Below are 24,077 nucleotides of genomic sequence, written 5' to 3' on the forward strand. Positions count from 1 at the left end.
AGGAAAATGGTGCAGTAACTTTAAAGTACAAAGAATTGTTTGGGATAAGTGGCCATAATAGAATATACTGGCAAAACCTTTACAATAATTGAAAGAAACATATTTTTGAATCTTGTATAGCAGCTGCAGATATTGAAAGAAAAATATGTGAGAAAGTAGAGGCAATTAGTATGGATAATATAGTAGATTAATAATATTTTCACAATAAAGGACTTCAATGAAGCCTGTCAATGATTCCCACAAAAGTAAACTATATCACTTTTATCATTTTCTCACTTGTAAGCATCACTATCTTCTCTTTGAAAAGAACAATGAAAAAAGAAGGAAAGCATCACAAAAACTTCAGTGGTGACAGATGAGGGAGAATTTAACCATGAGGGGAAAGAAATCCATACTCTAACCAACTTTTCTGTGTTCCTTTGGAATTTTTTAAGCCTTGGCTAGAGAAATTGTCATGGTCAATGAGATCACACTGTACTCTCCCAACATCTCATTGAAGCCATCTGCAATTGAACATGCAAATCTATACAACCTTCACAGATTATATTAAAAGGGATTTCCCAAATGACTCAACTCGATTTGTGTATATACTGAGGGTTTTAATGGTGAAATACAGCCCTTAAAAGGAATCTCCATGCCTGTCAAAGCTTTCATGTAGTGTAGAATGTTGTTTAGATGTCTCTAGATGCAGGGATAAATAACTCAAATTCTAGAAATCCTATGGAGAGAAAGATGGATTCTCAGAAGTGCAGACAATCCTGACAGCACAGGTGAGACCACTACTTCTGTTCAAATCCCTGGCCCAAGAGGAACCACTGGAGTTCTCTGGACACAGGAACCTAAGAGCAGTCTGGGACAGGATCCTTCTGGTTTTTGCCTGCACACTGGTTCACCCTGTGACACAGATCTCTGTACCCAGACCCCATTGGGAGAAAGTCGATCAACAGGAGTGCTGACATACAGAGTTACTGGAGGGACAAACCACTTTCAGAGACAGCAAGATCAGCTAACACCAGATAAGCAGATGGTGAGAAGCAAGGGCAAGAATCTAAGCAACAGAAATCCAGGGCACATGTCATAATCAGAACCCAATTCCCCCACCATAGCAAGCCCTGGATATCCCATTACACTGGAGAAACAAGATTTTGATTGAAAATCGCATTCATGAGTATGTTAGAGGACATTAAGAAAGCCATAAATAACTACAATGAAGAAAAACAGGACAACACAGGTAAACAGGTAGAAGCCCTTAAAAGGGAAACACAAAAATCTCTTACAGAATTACAGGAAAACACAACCAAACAAGAGAAGGAATTGAACAAAACCATCTAAGATAAAAAAATGGAAATAGAAACTATAAAGAAACCACAAAGGGAGACAACCCTGGAGATAGAAAACCTGGGAAAGCAATCAGGATTCATAAATGCAAGCATCACCAACAGAATACAAGAGATAGAAGACAGAATCTCAGGGGCAAAAGATACCATAGAAAACATGGCCACAACAGTCAATGTAAATGCAAAATACAAAAAGGCCCTAACCAAAAACATCCAGGAAATCCAGGACACAATGAGAAGGTCAAACCTAAGGATAATAGTTACAGAAAAAAGTGAAGATTCCCAACTTAAAGGGGCAATAAATATTTTCAACAAAATTATAGAAGAAAATTTCCCTAATCTAAAGAAAGAGATGCCGATAAGCATACAAGAAGCATACAGAACTCCAAATAGATTGGACCAGAAAAGAAATTCCACCTGTTACATAATAGTCAAAACACAAAATGCACAAAACAAAGAAAGAATATTAAACGAAGTAAGAGAAAAAAGGTCAAGTAACATATAAAGGCAGACCTACCAAATTACAACAGACTTCTCACCAGATACTATGAAAACCGGAATATGGTGGGCAGATGTCATAAAAAAGAAACCTAGGGAAACACAAGTGCCAACCCAGGCTATTATATCCAGCAAAATTTAATAACATAAATGGAGAAACCAAGATATTTCATGACAAAATCAAATTTACAAAATATCTTTCCACAAATCCAGCCCTACCTCTAACAACAAAAATAACAGGAAACATTTCTTAATCAATAATATCTCTCAATATAAATGGACTCAACTCCCCAATAAAAACACATAGAGTAACAGAATGGACACATAAAGAGGATGCAACATTTTCCTGCATATAGGAAACACACGACAAAGACAGAAAATACCTCAGAGTAAAAAGACTGTGAAAAAAACTTTATGCAATAGACCCCAAGAAACAAGCAGGAATAGAAATTCTAATATCAAATAAAATCAAATTTCAACCAAAAGTTATCAAAAAAAAAAGTTAAGGAAGGAGACTTCGTATTTATCAAAGAAAAAAGTTCAACAATATGAGCTCTCAATCCTGAATTTCTATGCTCCAAATGCAAGGATACCTGCATTCATTTAAAGAAAGCCTTAGTAAAGCTCCAAGCACACACTGCACCACACAAAAATAGTGGGAGACTTCAACACCCCACTCTCATCAATGGACAAATCAAGGAAACAGAAACTGAACAGAGACACAGAGAAACTAACCGAAGTTATGAACCAAATGTATTTAACAGATATCTATAGGTCATTTCATCCTAAATGAGAGGAATATAACTTCTTCTCAGCACCTCATGGTACCTTCTCTAAAATTGACAATATAATTGCTCACAAAACAATCTCAAACATCCTTTTAGAACAGTAGGGACTAAGGTTGGTCTTCAAGAAAACAACAACAACAACAACAACAACAATGACGACAACAGCCCACATACACGTGGAAACTGAACAATGCTCTAATCAATGATAACTTGGTCAATGAAGAAATGAAGAAAGAAATTAAAGACTGTTTAGAATTTAATGATAATGGAGGCACAACATACCCAAACTTATGAGACACAATGAAAACAGTCTTAAGAGAAAAACTCATAGCTCTGAGTGTTTGCTAAAAGAAACAAGAGAGAGGCAGACACTAGCAGCTTGATAGCACACTTAAAGCAATAGAAGAAAAAGAAGCAAATACACCCAAGAGGAGTAGATGGAAGGGAATAATCAGACTACGTTGAAAACCAAGTAGAAACAGAAAGAGCTATACAAAGAAACAACAAAACCAGAATTTGGTTCTTTGAGAAATTAACAAAAAAAAAACCTTAGCCAAACTAACCAGAGGGCCCAGAGACAGTATCTGAATTAATGAAATCAGACATGAAAATGAGACATAGCAACAGAATCTGAGGAAATTTAAAAAATCATCAGATCCTACAAGAAAAGCCTACACTCAACAAAACTGAAAAATCTAGAGGAAATGAACAATTTCCTACACAGATACCAGATACCAAAGTTAAATCAGGAACAGATAAACCATCTAAATAGTCTCAAACCCCTAAAGAAATAGAAGCAGTTATTAAAAGTCTCCCAACCAAAAAGAACCCAGGTCTGGATGCGTTCAGGGCAGAGTTCTATCAGACCTCCATAGAAGACCTCATACCAATGCTATCCAAACTATTCCAAAAGATAGAAACAGAAGGAACACTACCTAATTCCATCTATGAAGCCACAATTACACTTATACCTAAACCACACAAAGACCCAAGAAAGAAATAGAACTTCAGACCAATTTCCATTATGAATATTCATGTAAAAATATCAATAAAACTCTAACAAAGAGAATCCAGGGGTACATCAAAGCGACATCCATCATGACCAAGTAGGTTTCTTCCCAGGGATACAGGGATGATTCAATAGACGGAAATCCATCAACATAAACCACTATGTAAACAAACTGAAAGAAATGAAACACATGATAATCTCATTAGAGGCTGAGAAAGCATTTGACAAAATTCAGCACACCTTCATGTTAAAAGCCTTGGAAAGATCAGGAATTCAAGGCTCATACCTAAACATAGTAAAAGCAATATACACAAAACCAGTAGCCAAAATCAAACTAAATGGAGAGAAACTTGAAGCAATTCCACTAAAATCAGGGACTAGACAAGGCAGTCCACTCTCTCTGTGCTTATTGTATATAATTTTTGAAGTTTTAGCCAGAGCAATGAGATAACAACAGGAGGTCAGATGGGTACAAATGGGAAAGGAAGAAGTCAAAATATCACTATTTGCAGATGATAAGTTAGTATAATTGAGTGCCCCCAAAAGTTCCACAAGAGAACTCCTAAGCCTGAAGAAAACTTCATCGAAGTGGCTGGACGTGAAGTTAACTCAAACAAATCAGTAGCCTTCTTCTACTCAAAGGATAATCAAGCTGACAAAGAAATTTTTGAAATGACACCATTCACATTAGTCACAAATAATATAAAAACCTTGGTGTGACTCTAACCAAGCAATTGAAAGATCTGTATGGCAAGAACTTAAAGTCTCTGAAGAAAGAAATTGAAGAAGATCTCATAAAATGGAAAGACCTCCCATGCTCATGGGTTGACAGGATTAATATAGTAAAAATGGCCATCTTGCTAAAAGCAATCTACAGATTCAATGCAATCACCATCAAAATTGCAACTCAATTCTTTAGAGTCAGAAAGAGTAATTTGCAAATTCATTTGGAATAATGAAAAACCCAGGATAACAAAAACTATCTTCAACAATAAAAGAACGTTTGGGGGAATAAAAGAACTTTTGGGGGAATACTATCCCTGACCTCAACTTATATTACAGATTAATAGTTATAAAAGCAATGGTATTGGTACAGAGACAGCCAGGTAGATGAATGGAATAGAATTGAATACCCAGAAACAAAAATCATACACCTATGATCAATTGATCTTTAACAAGGGTGCTGAAACCACCCAGTGGAAAAAAGTGCATTTCCAACAAATGGTACTGGTTCAACTGGAGGTCATCATGTAGAAGAATGCAATTCAACCTATTCTTAACACCCCATACAAAGCTAAAATCCAAGAGGATCAAGGACCTCCACATAAAACCATATACAATCAAACTAATAGAAGAAAAAGTGTGGAAGAGCCTCAGACATATGGACACTGGGGAAATTTTCCTGAACAGAATACCAGTGGCTTATGCTCTAAGATCAAGAATGGACAAATGGGACCTCATAAAACTGCAAAGCTTCTATAAGGCAAAAGACACTGTCATTAGGACAAAAGAGCAAGCAAAAGATTGAGAAAAGGCCTTTACCAATCCTACATATTGTAGAAGGCTAGAATGGAATATATACAAGGAACTCAGGAAGTTAGATTCCAGAGAATCAAATGACACTATTAAAAATGGAATACAGAGCTAAAGAAAGAATTCCCAGTTGAGGAATATCAAATGACCGAGAAGCACATAAAGAAATGGGAAATATCCTTAGTCTTCAGGGAAATGCTGATCAAAACAGCACTGAGATTCCATGTCACATCAGTTCGAATGGCTAAGACCAAAAATTCATTTGAAAACAGATGCTGGTCAGGATGTGGAGAAAGAGGAACACTCCTCCATCTTTGGTGTGATTGCAAGCTGTTACCACCACTCTGGAAATGAGTGTGGTGAGTCCTCAGAAAATTGGACATAGTACTACCTGAAAACCCAGCTATACCACTACTGTGGATATACCCAAAATATGCTCCAACATACAACAAGGACAGATGCTCCACTATGTTCATAGAAGCCTCAATTTTAATAGCCAGGAGCTGGATAGGACCTTGATATCCTTCAAAAGGAAATGGATACAGAATAAATGGTACATCCACACAGTGGAGTACTTCTCAACTATTAAAAACAATGACTTTATGAAATTCATAGGCAAATGTATGGAACTAGAAAATATCTTCCTGAGAGAGGTAACCGAAACACAGTAAAACACACATGGTATGCACTCACTGATCAGTGGATAGTAGCTCAAAAGCCTGGATTACCCAAGATACAATCCACAGATCACATGAAACTCAAGAAGTAGGATGACCAAAGTTCTGATGCTTCAGTCCTTCATAGAAGGAGAAACAAAAATATTCATAGGAGGAAATATGGAGACAAATTTTGGAGCAGAGACTGAAGTGAAGGCCATCCATAGACTGCCCCACCTGGGGAGCCAGCCCTTACACATACAGCCACCAAAACCATATATTCTTGCTGATGTCAAGAAGTGCATGCTGACAGGTGTCTGATATAGCTGTCTCCCGAGAGGTTCAGCCAGACCAGTCAAATACAGAGGTAAATGCTAACAGCAAACCATTGAACTGAGAAAGGGGTCTCCATTGGATGAGTTAGTGAAAGGATTGAAGGAACTGAAGGTGTTTCCAATCCCATAAAGACAACAATACCAACCAACCGGAGCTCCCAGGGACTAAACCACCATTCAGAGAGTACACATTGACAGACTCATGGCTCCATCTGCATATGTAGTAGAGGATGGCCTTGTTGGGCACCAAAGGGAGGAGAAGCCCTAGGTCCTGCCAATGCTGGATCCCCCAGTGTAGGGGAATGTCAGGGCCAGGAGGCAGGAAAGGGTGTGTGGATGGGTTGGGGAACACCCTCATAGATACTTGGGGGGGGGTGGATAGGAGAGGGTGTTCATGGACTGGAAACTGGGAAAGGAGATAACATTGAAATGTAAATAAATAAAAAATATCCAATAAAAAGAGAAAAAGTATCTCAAATTCTAGATGAAATATTTTCCTTGTTTTTGCCTCCACAACAAAGTTGAAGTTAATTTTTTCTTGTTGCTTTTCAGATTTTTTTGAGAATTGGTTGTGCATATAGTAAACAATTGCTTTTAGTACATATGTTACTTAAAATGAAATTATGTCACACTTCTCTTAACTTTTACACCTATAAACCCTCTCCTCACGCACCCTCTTGCTCTCTCAAATTGATGGCTTCTGTATATTTGCCTTGTATCCATATAAATGATTAATATGTACTGATACATATGCACAGGCATTCAAATATAACTTGCTGATTTAGTTATTTTGTTTGTATGTATATAAATTCAGACTTGAAGACTTTGTATTGGCTAGTCATTTAGGGTCTCATCCTTGGGAGTGGCTAATTTTCCCTCTCTCAGCAATCATTACTTGAGAGAACATTACGGAAGAGGGGACATAAATATTTTAAGAGCAGAAGACCAGTAAGTGTCATGTGTCTTCTAGAAATAGCTGCCTAAAAAGTCCTGAACAATGACTATATAAATAGATATCAAATTCTTTGAAAATAGGGTGAGCCATAGAGTAAGACTTGAGTCATCAAGCTCAAGGAATTTAGAGATTTGATCATGGTGAGGCATCTGAGATGTAGCAAGTAAAATTGCAGCCTTTGCTGAGGACAGCTCTATTGTTGTGTAGCTGAGTTCTTATTCAAAGAAACAGTGAAGATCTTAGCAAAGAATTTTAAAGCAAGTGCATTTTAGTTTCATTATATACTTGCTTTATTGATACAAAGGAGCTATGGGTTTATAACCCATAGAATGAGGGGCAATAAACAGGTGTCTTTCCTACCTCAAAGTTGAGAGTTTATAATAAAGTGATTGGTGGATAAGAAAATGTGAAAAGTATAAAGATATGCTAATGTAAGTTATTTCTGTTTCTAGAAGAAGGAATACAGGCAAGATTTCCTCCCAATCAACATTTTTATCTTTTTGCAAAGTTAGGGATCCTGAAAATTCAGTAGTTACATTTGAGCATCTTTCTTTTTGGCCTGAACAATATTCAATCCTGAAAGAGTTTTATAAATGGTTGAAATGTTCGAAACTATTTCCCAACATCTTTGTATCTATGGCACTAATCCACTATAAGAGGGTATAGATAATACCCAAATCCCATGAGGAAGATGGATGAACTCTCTGAAGAGCAGTCCTGAGAGCTCAGGGGAGACTACCACTTCTGCTTAAAATGCTGGCCCAAGAGAAACCTGCCTAGTGCTGTCTCGATACAGGTATATAGGAGCAGTTAGTGGCAGGAACCTTCTGGTTTCTGCCTGTACCAGAACTAAATTGAACCAGTCCCACAGCTCTCTGTACCCAAATCCCGTGGAGAGAGAGAGTTGGTCTCAAAGAAGTGCAGACAATCCTGAGAGCTCAGAGGAGACAACTATATCTGCCCACATTCCTGACCCAAGAGGAACCTGGCTACTACCCTCTGTGCCCTCTGTGCACAGGAACCTAGAAGCAGTCAGGGACAGGACCTTTCCATTTCTGCCTGCACCTGGAGCTGGAATCCTGAGAGCAGAGAGAAGACCAACTCTTCTGCTCCAAGGGACCGACCTAGTGGCATCAGGACTCACAAAGGCAGAAGTCTTCTGGTACAGGAAAGTTCTGGATTCTTGTTGTGCCTGGAGCTGAACTGAACTGGTACCACAGCTCTCTCTACACAAATCCCATGCGGGGAGAGAGCTGGTCTTGCAGAAGTACAGATCATCTTGAGAGCTCAGAGGAAATTACTTCTCACATTTCTGGACCAAGAGCAACCTGCCTAGTGCCCTCGGTGCCCTCTGGGCATAAGAACATAGGAACAGACAGGGGAAGGACACTTCTGGTTTCTGCCTGAGCCCAGAGATGAAAGCCAGTTGTCAGGGACACTGACACACCTGACGGCAGAGTTAAACCAACTCTTCTGTTCTAAATTACTCACCTGGAGGCTCTAGGACACACAAACCAGGAGTAGCTCTCTGCTACCATATCTGGCTGAAATAAAGCAGATCTACAGGAGTGCTGACACACAGGCTTAGAGGATGGTAAAGCCACTGTCAGAGAGAGCAAGGCAACCTAACACCATAGACATCTTGATGGCAAGAGGCAAGTGCAAGGACCTAAGCAACAGAAACCAAGTCTTCTTGGCATCATCAGAGCCCAGTTCTCCCAGCAAAGCAAATACTGGATGTCCCAACCTACATGAAAAGCAAGATTTGGATTTAAAATCACATCTCAAGATGATCATAGATTACTTTAAGAAGGACATAAATAACTTTCCTAACAGAAACCAAGTCTTCTTGGCATCATCAGAGCCCAGTTCTCCCAGCAAAGCAAATACTGGATATCCCAACCTACATGAAAAGCAAGATTTGGATTTAAAATCACATCACAAGATGATGATAGATGACTTTAAGAAGGACATAAATAGCTTTCCTAAAGAAATACAGCACAGCACAGGTAAGCAAGTCGAAGCCCTTAAAGAGAAATCACAAAAATCCCTTAAAGAATTACAGGAAAACACAACCAAACAGGTGAAGGAATTGAACAAAACCATCCAGGAGTTAAAAATGGAAGCAGAAACAATAAAGAAATAACAAAGGTAGGCAACCTTGGAGATAGAAAACCTAGGAAAGAGATCAGCAGTCATAGATGCAAGCATCACCAACGGAATACAAGAGATAGAATAGAGAATCTCGGGGGCAGAAGATACCATAGAAAACATCAACACAACAGTCAAAGATAGTGTAAAACTGAAAAAGCTCCTAGACCAAAACATACAGGAAATCTAGGACACAGTGAGAAGATCAAACCTAAGGATCATAGATATAGAAGAGAGCAAAGATTCCCAACTTAAAGGGCAAGTAAATATCTTCAAAAAATTATAGAAAAAACTTCCCTAACCTAAAGAAAGAGATGCCCATAAATATATAAGAAGCAAGCAGAATTCCAAATAGATGGGACAAGAAAAGAAATTCCTCCCGACACGTATTAGTCAAAACACTGAACGCACAAAACAAAGAATATTAAAGCAGTAAGGGAAAAATTTCAAGTAACATATAAAGACAGACCTATCAGAATTGAAATAGACTTCTCACCAGAGACTATGAAAGCCAGAAGATCCTGGGCAGATGTCATAAAGACCATAAGAGAACACAAATAGCACACCAGGATACTATATCCAGCAAAACTCTCAATTTACATAGATGGAGAAACCAAGATATCCCATGACAAAACCAAATTTACACAATATCTTTTGACAAATCCAGCCCTACAAAGGATAATAGATGGAAAACTCCAACACAAAGATGGAAACTATACCCTAGAAAAAGCAAGAAAGTAATCTCCTTGCAATGAACCCAAAATAAGAGAGTCACACAAACATAATTCCACCTCTAAGAACAAAAATAACAGGAAATAGCAATCACTCACTTTTCCTTAACATCAATGGACTCAATGCCCCAATAAAAAGAAACAGACTAGCAGTCTAGATACTTAAAGAGGATGCAGCAAATGGTGCACCCTGGAAACACAACTTAGTGACAAAGACAGACACTATCTTAGAGTAAAAGACTGGAAAAAAATTTCCAAGCAAATGGTCCAAAGAAAGGAGCTGGAGTAGCCATCCTAATATTGAATAAAATCAACTTTCAACCAAAAGTTATCAAAAAAGTTAAGGAAGGACACTTCATATTCATCAAAAGAAAAATCTACCAAGATGAAGTCTCAATCCTAGATATTTGTACTGTAAATGCAAGGGCACCTGCATTCATAAAAGTAACCTTACTAAAGTTCAAAGCACATATTGCACCTCACACAATAATAATTGGAGATTTCAACACCTGACTCTTATCAATGGACAGAACATGGAAACAGAAACTAAACAGAGACAGAGAAACTAACAGAAGTCATGAACCAAATGGATTTAACAGATATTTAAAGAACATTTCATACTAAAACACAAAATATAACTTCTTCTCAGTCCTTCATTGTACCTTCTCCAAAATTGACCATATAATCCATCACAAAACAGGCCACAACAGGTACAAGACAATTGAAATAATAGAATGCATACTATCAGATCACTACTTATTAAGGCCGGTCTTCAATAACAACAATAACAACAGAAAGCCCATATATACACGTAAGATGAACAATACTCTGTTCAATGATAGCTTAGTCAAGGAAGAAATAAAGAAATTAAAGACTTTATAAAATTTAATGGAAATGAAGACACAACATACTCAAACTTATGGGACACAATGAAAGTAGTGATAAGAGGAAAACTCATAGCTCTGAGTGCCTCCAAAAAGAAACTGGAGAGAGCCTAAACCAGCAGCTTGACAGCACACCTAAAAGCTCTAGAACAAAAAGAAGCAAATATACTCAAGAGGAATAGAAGGCAGGAATCATCAAACTCATGGCTGAAATCAGCCAAGTAGAAACAAAAAGAACTATACAAAGAATCAACAGAACCAGAAGTTGGTTCTTTGAAAAAAAATCAAGATAGATGAACTCTTAGGCAGACTAATCAGATGACACAGAGAGTGTATCCGAATCAACAAAATCAGAAATTAAAAGAATCTGAGGAAATTCAAATATTTATCAGATCCCAGTACAAAAGCCTATGTTCAACAAAACCCGAAAATCTGGATGAAATGGACAATTTTCTGGACAGTTACCAGGTACCAAAGTTAAATCAGGATCAGATTAACCATCCAAACTATCGCGTTATGCCTAAAGAAATAGAAGAGTTATTAAAAGACCCCCCCCCAAAGAAAAGCTCAGGGCCAGATGTGTTTAGTGCAGAATTCTATCAGACCTTCATAGGAGACCTCATACCAATACTGTCCAAACTTTCCACAAAATAGAAACTGAAGGAAAACTACACAATTCCCTGTATTAAGCCACAATTATACTTATACCTAAACCACACAAATACCCCAGAAAGAATGAGAACTTTAGACCAATTTCCATGAATATCCATGCAAAATTACTCAATAAAATTCTTGCAAACCAGATCCAAGAACACATCAAAATGATCATCCATCATGATCAAGTAGACTTAATCTAAGGGATGCAGGGATGGTTAAATATAAGGAAATCCACCATTGTAATGCACTTTCTAAACAAACTCAAAAAAAACCCCACATAATCATTTCATTAGATGCTGAGAAAGCATTTGACAAAATTCAACACCCCTTCATGATAAAAGTCTTGGAAAATCAGGAATTCATGGCCCATATCTAAACGTATTAAAATCAATATACTGTAAACCAGTATCTAACATTATACTAAATGGAGAGAAACTTGAAGCAATCCCACTAAAATCAGGAACTAGACAAGGCTGCCTACTCTCTCCCTACTTATTCAATATGGTACTCAAAATCCTAGCCAGAGCAATCAGAAAAAAATGTTATGTAATGGATACAAATTGGAAAGGAAGAAGTCAAAATATTACTATTTGCAGATGATAAGATAGTATACTTGAGTGACCCCAAAAGTTCCATCAGGGAATGATTAAGCCTGATAAACAACTTCAGCAAAGTTGCTGGTTATAAAATTAACTCAAACAAATCAGTAGCCTTCCTCTACTCAAAGGATAAACAAGCTGAGAAAGAAATTATGGAAATGAAACCCTTTAAAATAGTCCCAAATAATAGTAAATAACTCGGTGTGACTTTAACCAAGCAAGTGAAGGATCTGTATGACAAGAACTTCAAGTCTCTGAAGAAAAAAATTGAAGAAGATCTCATAAGATGGAAAGACCTCCCATGTTCATGGATTGACAGGATTAATATAGTGAAAATGGCCATATTGCCAAAAGCAATCTACAGATTCAATGCAATCCCCATCAAAATTCCAACTCAATTATTCATAGAGTTAGAAAGAACAATTTTCAAATTAATTTGGAATAACAAAGTACCCAGTATAGCACAAACTATTCTGAACAATAAAAGAACATCTGGGGGAATCATCATCCCTGACCTCAAGGAGTTTTACAGAGCAATAGTGATTAAAAAAATATGATATTCGTACAGAGACAGGAAGGTAGATCAATGAAATGGAATTGAAGACACAGAAATGAATTCACATACCTATAGTTAATTGATCTTTAACAAGGGTGCTAAAACCATCCAGTGGTAAAAAAAATAGCATTTTCAACAAATGGTACTGGTTCAATTGGTGGTCAGCAGGTAGAATTGCAAATTCATCTATTCTTGTCACCTTGTACAAAGCTTAAGTCCAACTGGATCAAGGATCTCCACATAAAACCAGATACAGAAGCTGGGTTCTTTCCAGCTTCTGGCTATTGTATACCTATCAAAAACAATGACTATGAAATTAATAGGCAAATGGATGGGACTAGAAAACATCTTCCCGCATAATCACAAAAAATCACACATGGTATGCACTCACTAATAAGTGGATATTAGCCCAAAAGCTCGAATTACGCGAGATACAATCCACAGACTACATGAAGCTCAGGAAGAAGAATGACCAAAGTGCTGATGCTTCAGTCCTTCTTAAAAGGGGAAACAATAATATTCATAGGAAAGGATATGGAGACAAGTTTGGAGCACAGTCTGAAGGAATGGACATTCAGTCTGTTCCACCTGGGAATACAGCCCATATATATACAGCCACCAAAATTAGATAATATTAATGTAGCGAAGAAGTGCGTGCTGACAGGAAACTGATACAGCTGTCTCCTGAGAGGCTCAGCCAGAGTAAGCCAAATACAGAGGTGAATGCTAGCAGAAAACCAATGAACTGAGAATGTGGTCCAAGTTCGAGGAACTAAAGAAAGGATTGAAAGAGCTGATGGGGCTTGCAACCCCACAAAAACAATGATACAACCCAACCAGACCTATATGTAGCAAAGGATGGCCCTGTTGGGCACCAGTGGGAGGAGAAGCCCTTGGTCCTGCCAAGGAATCTCCCATTGTAGGGGAATGCCAGGGGGAGGAGATGGGAAGCAGAGTGTCTGGGGAGGGGGAACACCATTGTAGAAGAAGGGAGGGGGATGGGATAGGGGTATTAAGGATGGGAAACCAGGAAAGGGAATGACATTTGAAATGTAAATAAAAATACTCAATAATTAAAGAAAATTTTAAATAATGAGGGTATAGATAAACCATTTATCACTGTCAGGAATGGCCAGGAGACATTAAGCATGTACACTGTTGAATGATGTCCTCTCAGCCCCTTTACAGCACTAAGGCTCATGGATCTCTCATCTTGGTACTTCATTCCAAAGTATGCTCAAGCATAGTTATATATCTTATATGTCAGCCTGGGCCCATACAGAAATTAAAAGTAACTTAAAATTGAATTATTTTGTTTGTATGCAAAGTTTTTAAAATGATTAGCCTCTTTTTTAGCTTAAACAGACTTCTTCATTTAAGTAGACTAAAACTTTCCATCACTCATGTCTCCATATCCATCCCTCCCTCTTCTCCCTCTCCCTCCCTCTCCCTTCTCTCCTTTCCCCTCCTCCCTCTCCCTTCCTCCCTCCTTCCCTCCTTCCCTCCTCCCTCTCCCTCCCCCTTCTCTCTCTCTCTCTCTCTCTCTCTCTCTCTCTCTCTCTCTCTCTCTCTCTCACACACACACACACACACACACACAGCCCCCACACACTTCCACATCTCTTGCCCTCATGTACCCTAGAAGTAATTTATTATACAAACAAAGCTATGTTCTTTTAGGGTTAAAAATGTGGAGATTTGAATAAACAGATATTTTGAGCACTGATACTACAGAGGAAGGAGAGTGGGTAGTGAATAGGGAAGAATATGTGAGGTTTTCATTATATAGTTCTATCTGGCCTAGATCTCATTATATATACCATGCTGGCCTTAAAACCATAGTGATCTTGACTTTGTCTCTGAATTGCTGGGATTAAAGATGTACACCATCAGGCCAAGCTTATCTATTTTTTTTACATAGTTGAATGCCACTGAGAAATAATGAAAACCAACAGATGATAGTATGTAATATATGGAAATAGAGAAAAGAAAATAATCAAAATAAGCTGGAATACCAAGTTAATCAACATTTTTGGTGTAGTATAAGACTTGACCTTGAACAAAGTTATACGAAGTCAAAGTTAAGCTTTGAATAAAGTCAAATTTTCTGTCTAGGTAAAAATCGTTATCTTGTGATGATGACATAGGTTGTTTCACTCATTAGTAAGCTTACTTGTAGCACAGTCAACTTCATCCTGATATGTGGTCTAGAAGCATAGACCAAATGGACTTGAGCTAGTCTGTATGATGTCATCATTATGAGAGCACAGAGAAAGCAGAAGAGAAAGGTTTCATAGTGAAGAGAAGGAGCAAAGCAGGGAGATAAGTCCAGGGACCAGAAAGGAGAAAATGAGCCAAGAGACACAGAAACAGATGCAGTGGGTGCTTAAGGGATTTCTCTCCTTCCCCCAGATTTATAAATTCTGATTTCCTTACTAATTAGCTGCACTTGCTTATTTCCTGCTAGCTCAATCCACTGCTTCTGTCTCTATCATAGGCCTTGCTTATTAAAGACTGATCAATAGGTTACTAATGATCAAATCCAGTGGTCTTTTGGGGAGGGGTGTAATTTGACTTCTCACTCTGTCTTCATGAAATTGCCTTTCATATTCTAAGAGCCATTTATCTCAATTTACTTGTGTATCTGATTATTCCTTTATTATATTTTTTCTCATGTATCTGATTATTCCTTTATTATATTTTTTCTCATTTATAGTAAAGTCACCAAAGTTTAACCCAGGTCTCTGGTGGATCTCCATTGCAGCGTCCCTTATCACCGTTCTCTTTTCTAACTTCAAAACACATGTAGCCCTACTTTTTAGTAACACTGAAGAGAACATAGTAACAAGCATAGAATTTTGAATGGCCTGAAGCAGCGGGGATTTATTTCACTTATGATACATATCCATCAGCAAGAAGGCTCTGAACATTGAAAGCATCCAGGCACAAAGCTTGATGGGAGACTCTGCTTGACATGTGCTTTAATGATGACAGAGGCAAGACAAGAGAAGCTTACTGAAATCTGTACTGTCCTTTAAGCTTTCACCTGGAAGTGACAGAGCCATTGTATGTCCTGACACAGAGCTGGCTATTGCTGTCACAGGGAGATGCTGCCTTATACATGGGAAAATATGGGAAGCAGAATAATTGTGAAAATGCTAATGTTTCCTACTCATCTCTAAAACCGTGTTTCTTATATACATGATCAGATCTGATCTTGGGAGTCTATCTAGTTCTTCATACCAGGAATTTGTAAAGCTTATAGCTAGAAATCTTTATGAATCTCACAATTGTATGGCATCTTGAACCCTAAACTGTAAGAAATGTTTAAGATTATTTTTATTTTTTTGGGACAGGGAATCACTATGTAGTTAATGCAGGTTCATCAGTTTATCTCAAGTTCATTACTATTATGCTGCCTCAGTTTCTTGAGTGCTAGGATTGAGGATAGGCTAATATTATATAATATATTAATAGTATATACACGCACATGTGTGTGCATACGTGCGCACACACACATTTGTGCGTAGACATACACACACACATATATATATATATGTATATATATATGCATTTATGTACCTATATAAAGTCTCATATTAGCAAGTAACAAGTGTTAGTTCCATCTGTTTTCTAATAAATGACAGGTTTTTTCCTTTATGCCTGAACAAAACTTTCTAATATACATGTGCCAGATTTTCTTTATCTTTTCATTGGTTGCTGAGACCTAGGCTGACTCAAGGAATTGGCTGTTCTGAAGAGTAGGAAATTTGTCTCTTTAGTATGGATTCAATTTTTTCATCTTATCAGCTCCTCCCTTGTCAAAATCTTCTGTTTATCTTTTGCAGGGACTCTTTTTCTGCCCTGTTTCTCTATGTCCAACGTTTCTGCCAGAGTAATTTTGTGTTTTGATTCTATCTCCGCTGCACTTCAAAACCTTGTTTCATTTTCAACTTCCTACTGAGGTAAACCCCTCCTCTCCTTGAGTAAATGAAATTTACCAGATGGATATTGAGTACCTGCAATATGTGTGACCCTGCTAACTGCTATGTTTGAAAGAATTCTGTGCATAGTTCTATTAAAACACCCTTTAGTAAATTGCTACAGTTAGTTTAAAGATTTGTGGGGCTGCTAGGTTGAGATAGATCCTATGATTGCCTTTTATTTGTATTTTGTGTTTGGTTAAGGACAAAAGTGGTGCTCAATAAATATAGGAAAACTAATGTGTAGGATCTCTTTTAAAGATAGAGGGAACACTTCCGGTATTTAGCTGGAGTCCCAAACTGGCGGATCCCTGCCCGCAGCAGCTCTCTGCTCCCAAACCCCGTGGGACAGAGACCTCACTGCCTGGACAGGTGGGCACTCCTGAAACTGCAGAGCGGGAGAGACCACCAACACGGCCCACCCCTGCCCACATCCCTGGCCCAAGAGGAAATTGTATACGGCCTCTGGGTTCTCGTAGAGGAGGGCCCAGGAGCAGATAAACAGTTCTCTGCACCCAAATCCCATGGGAGGGAGAGCTAAACCTTCAGAGAGGCAGACACGCCTGGGAAACCAGAAGAGACTGCACTCTGCACACATTACTGATTCCAGAGGAAAACACAAAACGCCATCTGGAACCCTGGTGCACGGAAGCTCCCAGAAAGGGCAGCACAGATCTTCCTGGTGGCTGCCGCCACGAAGAGCTCATATGCAACACCCCACGATCAAACATGAGCCTCGGGACCAGAGGTAAGACCAACTTTTCTGCTGCAAGCGAACTGCCTGGTGAACTCAGGACACACAGAGGCAAATTTCCTCTAGGACTGGACACTTCCTGTATTTAGCTGGAGTCCCAAACTGGCGGATCCCTGTCCTCAGCAGCCCTCTGCTCCCAAACCCCGTGGGAGAGAGACCTCACCACCTGGACAGGTGGGCACTCCTGAGGCTACAGAGCAGAAGAGACCACCAACACTGCCCACCCCTGCCCACATCCCTGGCCCAAGAGGAAACTGTATACGCACTCAGGGTTCCTGTAGAGGAGGGCCCAGGAGCAGCAGGTCCACTGCATCTGAGACACCGCCTGAAACTGAAGGGACCGACCAGATAAACAGTTCTCTGCACCCAAATCCCATGGGAGGGAGAGCTAAAACTTCAGAGAAGCAGACAGGACTGGGAAACCAGAAGAGAATGCATTCTACCCACATCTCTGACTCCAGAGGAAAACACCAAACGCCATCTGGAACCCAGGTGCACGGAAGCTCCCGGAAAGGGCGGCACAGATCTTCCTGGTTGCTGCCGCCTTGGAGAGCTCGTAGGCAGCACCCCACGAGCAAACTTAAGCCTCGGGACCACAGGTAAGACAAACCTTCCTAATCCAAGCGACCTGCCTAGTGAACTAAGGACACAGGCCCACAGGAACAGCTGAAGACCTGTAGATAGGAAAAACTACACGCACGAAAGCAGAACACTCTGTTCCCATAACTGGCTGAAAGAAAACAGGAAAACAGGTCTACAGCACCCCTGACAAACAGGCTTATAGGACAGTCTAGCCACTGTCAGAAATAGAAGATCAAAGTAACACTAGAAATAATCTGATGGCAAGAAGCAAATGCAAGAAACCAAGCAACAGAAACCAAGACTACATGGCATCATCAGAGCCCAATTCTCCCACCAAAGCAAACACTGAATATCCAAACACACGAGAAAAGCAAGATCTAGATTTAAAACCACATTTGACCAAGATGCTGGAGGACTTCAAGAAAGACGTGAAGAACTCCCTTAGAGAAACACAGGAAAACATAAATAAACAACTAGAAGCCTACAGAGAGGAATCACAAAAATCCCTGAAAGAATTCCAGGAAAACACAAACAGTTGAAGGAATTAAAAAGGGAAATAGAAGCAATCAAGAAAGAACACATGGAAACAACCCTGGATATAGAAAACCAAAAAAAAAAAAAAAAAAAAAAAAAAAGACAAGGAGCCGTAGATACATGCTTCACCAACAGAGTACAAGAGATAGAAGAGAGAATCTCTGCAGCAGAAGATTCCATAGAAATCATCGACTCAACTGTCAAAGATAACGTAAAGCAGAAAAAGCTACTGGTCCAAAACATACAGGAAATACAGGACTCAATGAGGAGATCAAACCTAAGGATAATAGGTATAGAAGAGAGTGAGGACTCCCAGCTCAAAGGACCAGAAAATATCTTCAACAAAATCATAGAAGAAAACTTCCCTAACCTAAAGAAAGAGATACCCATAAGCATACAAGAAGCCTACAGAACTCCAAATAGATTGGACCAGAAAAGAAACTCCTCCTGTGACATAATAGTCAAAACAACAAATGCACAAAATAAAGAAAGAATATTAAAAGCAGTAAGGGAAAAAGGTCAAGTAACATATAAAGGCAGACCTATGAGAATCACACCAGACTTTTCGCCAGAGACTATGAAAGCCAGAAGATCCTGGACAGATGTCATTCAGACCCTAAAACAACTGCCAGCCCAGGTTACTGTATCCTGCAAACTCTCAATTAACATAGATGGAGAAACCAAGATATTCCATGACAAAACCAAATTTACACGATATCTTTCTACAAATCCAGCACCACAAAGGATAATACATGGTAAAGCCCAACATAAGGAGGCAAGCTACACCCTAGTAGAAGTAAGAAACTACTAGTCTTGGCAACAAAACAAAAAGAAGAAAAGCACACAAACATAACCTCATATCCAAATATGAATATAACAGGAAGCAATAATCACTATACCTTAATATCTCTCAACATCAATGGACTCAACTCCCCAATAAAAAGACATAGATGAACAAACTGGATACGCAAAGAAGACCCTGCATTATGCTGCCTACAGGAAACACACCTCAGAGACAAAGACAGACCCTACCTCAGAGTGAAAGGCTGGAAAACAACTTTCCAAGCAAATGGTCGGAAGAAGCAAGCTGGAGTAGCCATTCTAATATCAAATAAAAATCAATTTTCAACTAAAAGTCATGAAAAATGATAAGGAAGGACACTTCATATTCATCAAAGGAAAAATCCACCAAGATGAACTCTCAATCCTAAATATCTATGCCCCAAATACAAGGGTACCTACATAAGTAAAAGAAACCTTACTAAAGTTCAAAACACACATTGAACCTCACACAATAATAGTAGGAGACGTCAACACCCCACTCTCATCAATGGACAGATCATGGGAACAGAAAATAAACAGAGACGTAGACAGACTAAGAGAAGTCATGAGCCAAATGGACTTAACAGATATTTATACAACATTCTATCCTAAAGCAAAAGGATATACTTTCTTCTCAGCTCCTCACGGTACTTTCTCCAAGATTGACCATATAATTGGTCAAAAAACGGGCCTCAACAGGTACAGAAATATAGAAATAATACCATGCGTACTATCAGACCACCACGGCCTAAAGCTGGTCTTCAATAACAATAAGGGAAGAACGCTCACATATACGTGGAAGTTGAACAATCCACTACTCAACGATATCCTGGTCAAGGAAGGAATAAAGAAAGAAATTAAAGACTTTTTAGAATTTAATGAAAATGAAGGTACAACATACCCAAACTTATGGGACACAATGAAAGCTGTGCTAAGAGGAAAACTCATAGCTCTGATTGCCTGCAGAAAGAAACAGGAAAAAGTGTATGTCAGCAGCTTGACAGCACACCTAAAAGCTCTAGAACAAAAAGAAGCAAATACACCCAGGAGGAGTAGAAGGCAGGAAATAATCAAACTCAGAGCTGAAATCAACCAAGTAGAAACAAAAAGGACCATAGAAAGAATCAACAGGGCCCAGGAGCGGCAGGACTTCTGCGCCTGAGACACCGCCGGAACCTGAAAGAAACAGACCGGATAAACAGTTCTCTGCACCCAAATCCCGTGGGAGGGAGAGCTAAACCTTCAGAGAGGCAGACAAGCCTGGGAAACCAGAAGAGACTGCTCTCTGCACACACATCTCGGACGCCAGAGGAAAAAGCCAAAGACCATCTGGAACCCTGGTGCACTGAAGCTCCCGGAAGGGGCGGCACAGGTCATCCTGGTTACTGCCGCTGCAGAGAGCCCCTGGGCAGCACCCCACGAGCGAACCTGAGCCTCGGGACCACAGGTAAGACCAAATTTTCTGCTGCAAGAAAGCTGCCTGGTGAGCTTAGGACACGGAAGCAGAATTTCTCTAGGAGGCACGGTCTGTGTTTACCGGAAGTCCCACACCCGCGGATCCCGGCCCGCAGCAGCTCTCTGCTCCCAGACCCGGTGAGAGAGAGACCCAACCGCCTGGTCAGGTGGGCACTCCTGAGGCTGCAGAGCGGAAGAGACCACCAACACTGCTCACCCCTGCCCACATCCCTGGCCCAAGAGGAAACTGTATAAGGCCTCTGGGCTCCCGTGGGGGAGGGCCCAGGAGCGGCAGGACTTCTGCGCCTGAGACACCGCCGGAACCTGAAAGAAACAGACCGGATAAACAGTTCTCTGCACCCAAATCCCGTGGGAGGGAGAGCTAAACCTTCAGAGAGGCAGACAAGCCTGGGAAACCAGAAGAGACTGCTCCCTGCACACACATCTCGGACGCCAGAGGAAAAAGCCAAAGACCATCTGGAACCCTGGTGCACTGAAGCTCCCGGAAGGGGCGGCACAGGTCTTCCTGGTTGCTGCCGCTGCAGAGAGCCCCTGGGCAGCACCCCACGAGCGAACCTGAGCCTCGGGACCACAGGTAAGACCAAATTTTCTGCTGCAAGAAAGCTGCCTGGTGAGCTTGGGACACGGAAGCAGAATTTCTCTAGGAGGCACGGTCTGTGTTTACCGGAAGTCCCACACCCGCGGATCCCGGCCCGCAGCAGCTCTCTGCTCCCAGACCCGGTGAGAGAGAGACCCAACCGCCTGGTCAGGTGGGCACTCCTGAGGCTGCAGAGCGGAAGAGACCACCAACACTGCTCACCCCTGCCCACATCCCTGGCCCAAGAGGAAACTGTATAAGGCCTCTGGGCTCCCGTGGGGGAGGGCCCAGGAGCGGCAGGACTTCTGCGCCTGAGACACCGCCGGAACCTGAAAGAAACAGACCGGATAAACAGTTCTCTGCACCCAAATCCCGTGGGAGGGAGAGCTAAACCTTCAGAGAGGCAGACAAGCCTGGGAAACCAGAAGAGACTGCTCCCTGCACACACATCTCGGACGCCAGAGGAAAAAGCCAAAGACCATCTGGAACCCTGGTGCACTGAAGCTCCCGGAAGGGGCTGCACAGGTCTTCCTGGTTGCTGCCGCTGGAGAGAGCCCCTGGGCAGCACCCCACGAGCGAACCTGAGCCTCGGGACCACAGGTAAGACCAAATTTTCTGCTGCAAGAAAGCTGCCTGGTGAACTCAAGACACAGGCCCACAGGAACAGCTGAAGACCTGTAGAGAGGAAAAACTACACGCCCGAAAGCAGAACACACTGTCCCCATAACTGACTGAAAGAGAGGAAAACAGGTCTACAGCACTCCTGACACACAGGCTTATAGGTCAGTCTAGCCACTGTCAGAAATAGCAGAACAAAGTAACACTAGAGATAATCTGATGGCGAGAGGCAAGCGCAGGAACCCAAGCAACAGAAACCAAGACTGCATGCCATCCTCGGAGCCCAATTCTCCCACCAAAACAAACATGGAATATCCAAACACACCAGAAAAGCAAGATCTAGTTTCAAAATCATATTTGATCATGATGCTGGAGGACTTCAAGAAAGACATGAACACACTTAGGGAAACACAGGAAATCATTAATAAACAAGTAAAAGCCTACAGAGAGGAATGGCAAAAATCCCTGAAAGAATTCCAGGAAAACACAATCAAACAGATGAAGGAATTAAAAATGGAAATAGAAGCAATCAAGAAAGAACACATGGAAACAACCCTGGATATAGAAAACCAAAAGAAGAGACAAGGAGCTGTAGATACAAGCTTCACCAACAGAATACAAGAGATGGAAGAGAGAATCTCAGGAGCAGAAGATTCCATAGAAATCATTGACTCAACTGTCAAAGATAATGTAAAGCGGAAAAAGCTACTGGTCCAAAACATACAGGAAATCCAGGACTCAATGAGAAGATCAAACCTAAGGATAATAGGTATAGAAGAGAGTGAAGACTCCCAGCTCAAAGGACCAGTAAATATCTTCAACAAAATCATAGAAGAAAACTTCCCTAACCTAAAAAAAGAGATACCCATAGGCATACAAGAAGCCTACAGAACTCCAAATAGATTGGACCAGAAAAGAAACACCTCCCGTCACATAATTGTCAAAACACCAAACGCACAAAATAAAGAAAGAATATTAAAAGCAGTAAGGGAAAAAGGTCAAGTAACATATAAAGGGAGACCTATCAGAATCACACCAGACTTCTCGCCAGAAACTATGAAGGCCAGAAGATCCTGGACTGATGTCATACAGACCCTAAGAGAACACAAATGCCAGCCCAGGTTACTGTATCCAGCAAAACTCTCAATTAACATTGATGGAGAAACCAAGATATTCCATGACAAAACCAAATTTACACAATATCTTTCTACAAATCCAGCACTACAAAGGATAATAAATGGTAAAGCCCAACATAAGGAGGCAAGCTATACCCTAGAAGAAGCAAGAAACTAATCGTCTTGGCAACAAAACAAAGAGAATGAAAGCACACAAACATAACCTCACATCCAAATATGAATATAAAGGGAAACAATAATCACTATTCCTTAATATCTCTCAATATCAATGGCCTCAACTCCCCAATAAAAAGACATAGATTAACAAACTGGATACGCAACGAGGACCCTGCATTCTGCTGCCTACAGGAAACACACCTCAGAGACAAAGACAGACACTACCTCAGAGTGAAAGGCTGGAAAACAACTTTCCAAGCAAATGGTCAGAAGAAGCAAGCTGGAGTAGCCATTCTAATATCAAATAAAATCAATTTCCAACTAAAAGTCATCAAAAAAGATAAGGAAGGACACTTCATATTCATCAAAGGAAAAATCCACCAAGATGAACTCTCAATCCTAAATATCTATGCCCCAAATACAAGGGCACCTACATACGTAAAAGAAACCTTACTAAAGCTCAAAACACACATTGCACCTCACACAATAATAGTGGGAGATTTCAACACCCCACTCTCATCAATGGACAGATCATGGAAACAGAAATTAAACAGTGATGTCGACAGACTAAGAGAAGTCATGAGCCAAATGTACTTAACGGATATTTATAGAACATTCTATCCTAAAGCAAAAGGATATACCTTCTTCTCAGCTCCTCATGGTACTTTCTCCAAAATTGACCATATAATTGGTCAAAAAACGGGCCTCAACAGGTACAGAAAGATAGAAATAATCCCATGCGTGCTATCG

Source organism: Rattus norvegicus, chromosome X (genome assembly GCF_036323735.1).
Source record: "Rattus norvegicus strain BN/NHsdMcwi chromosome X, GRCr8, whole genome shotgun sequence".
NCBI lineage: Eukaryota > Metazoa > Chordata > Mammalia > Rodentia > Muridae > Rattus > Rattus norvegicus.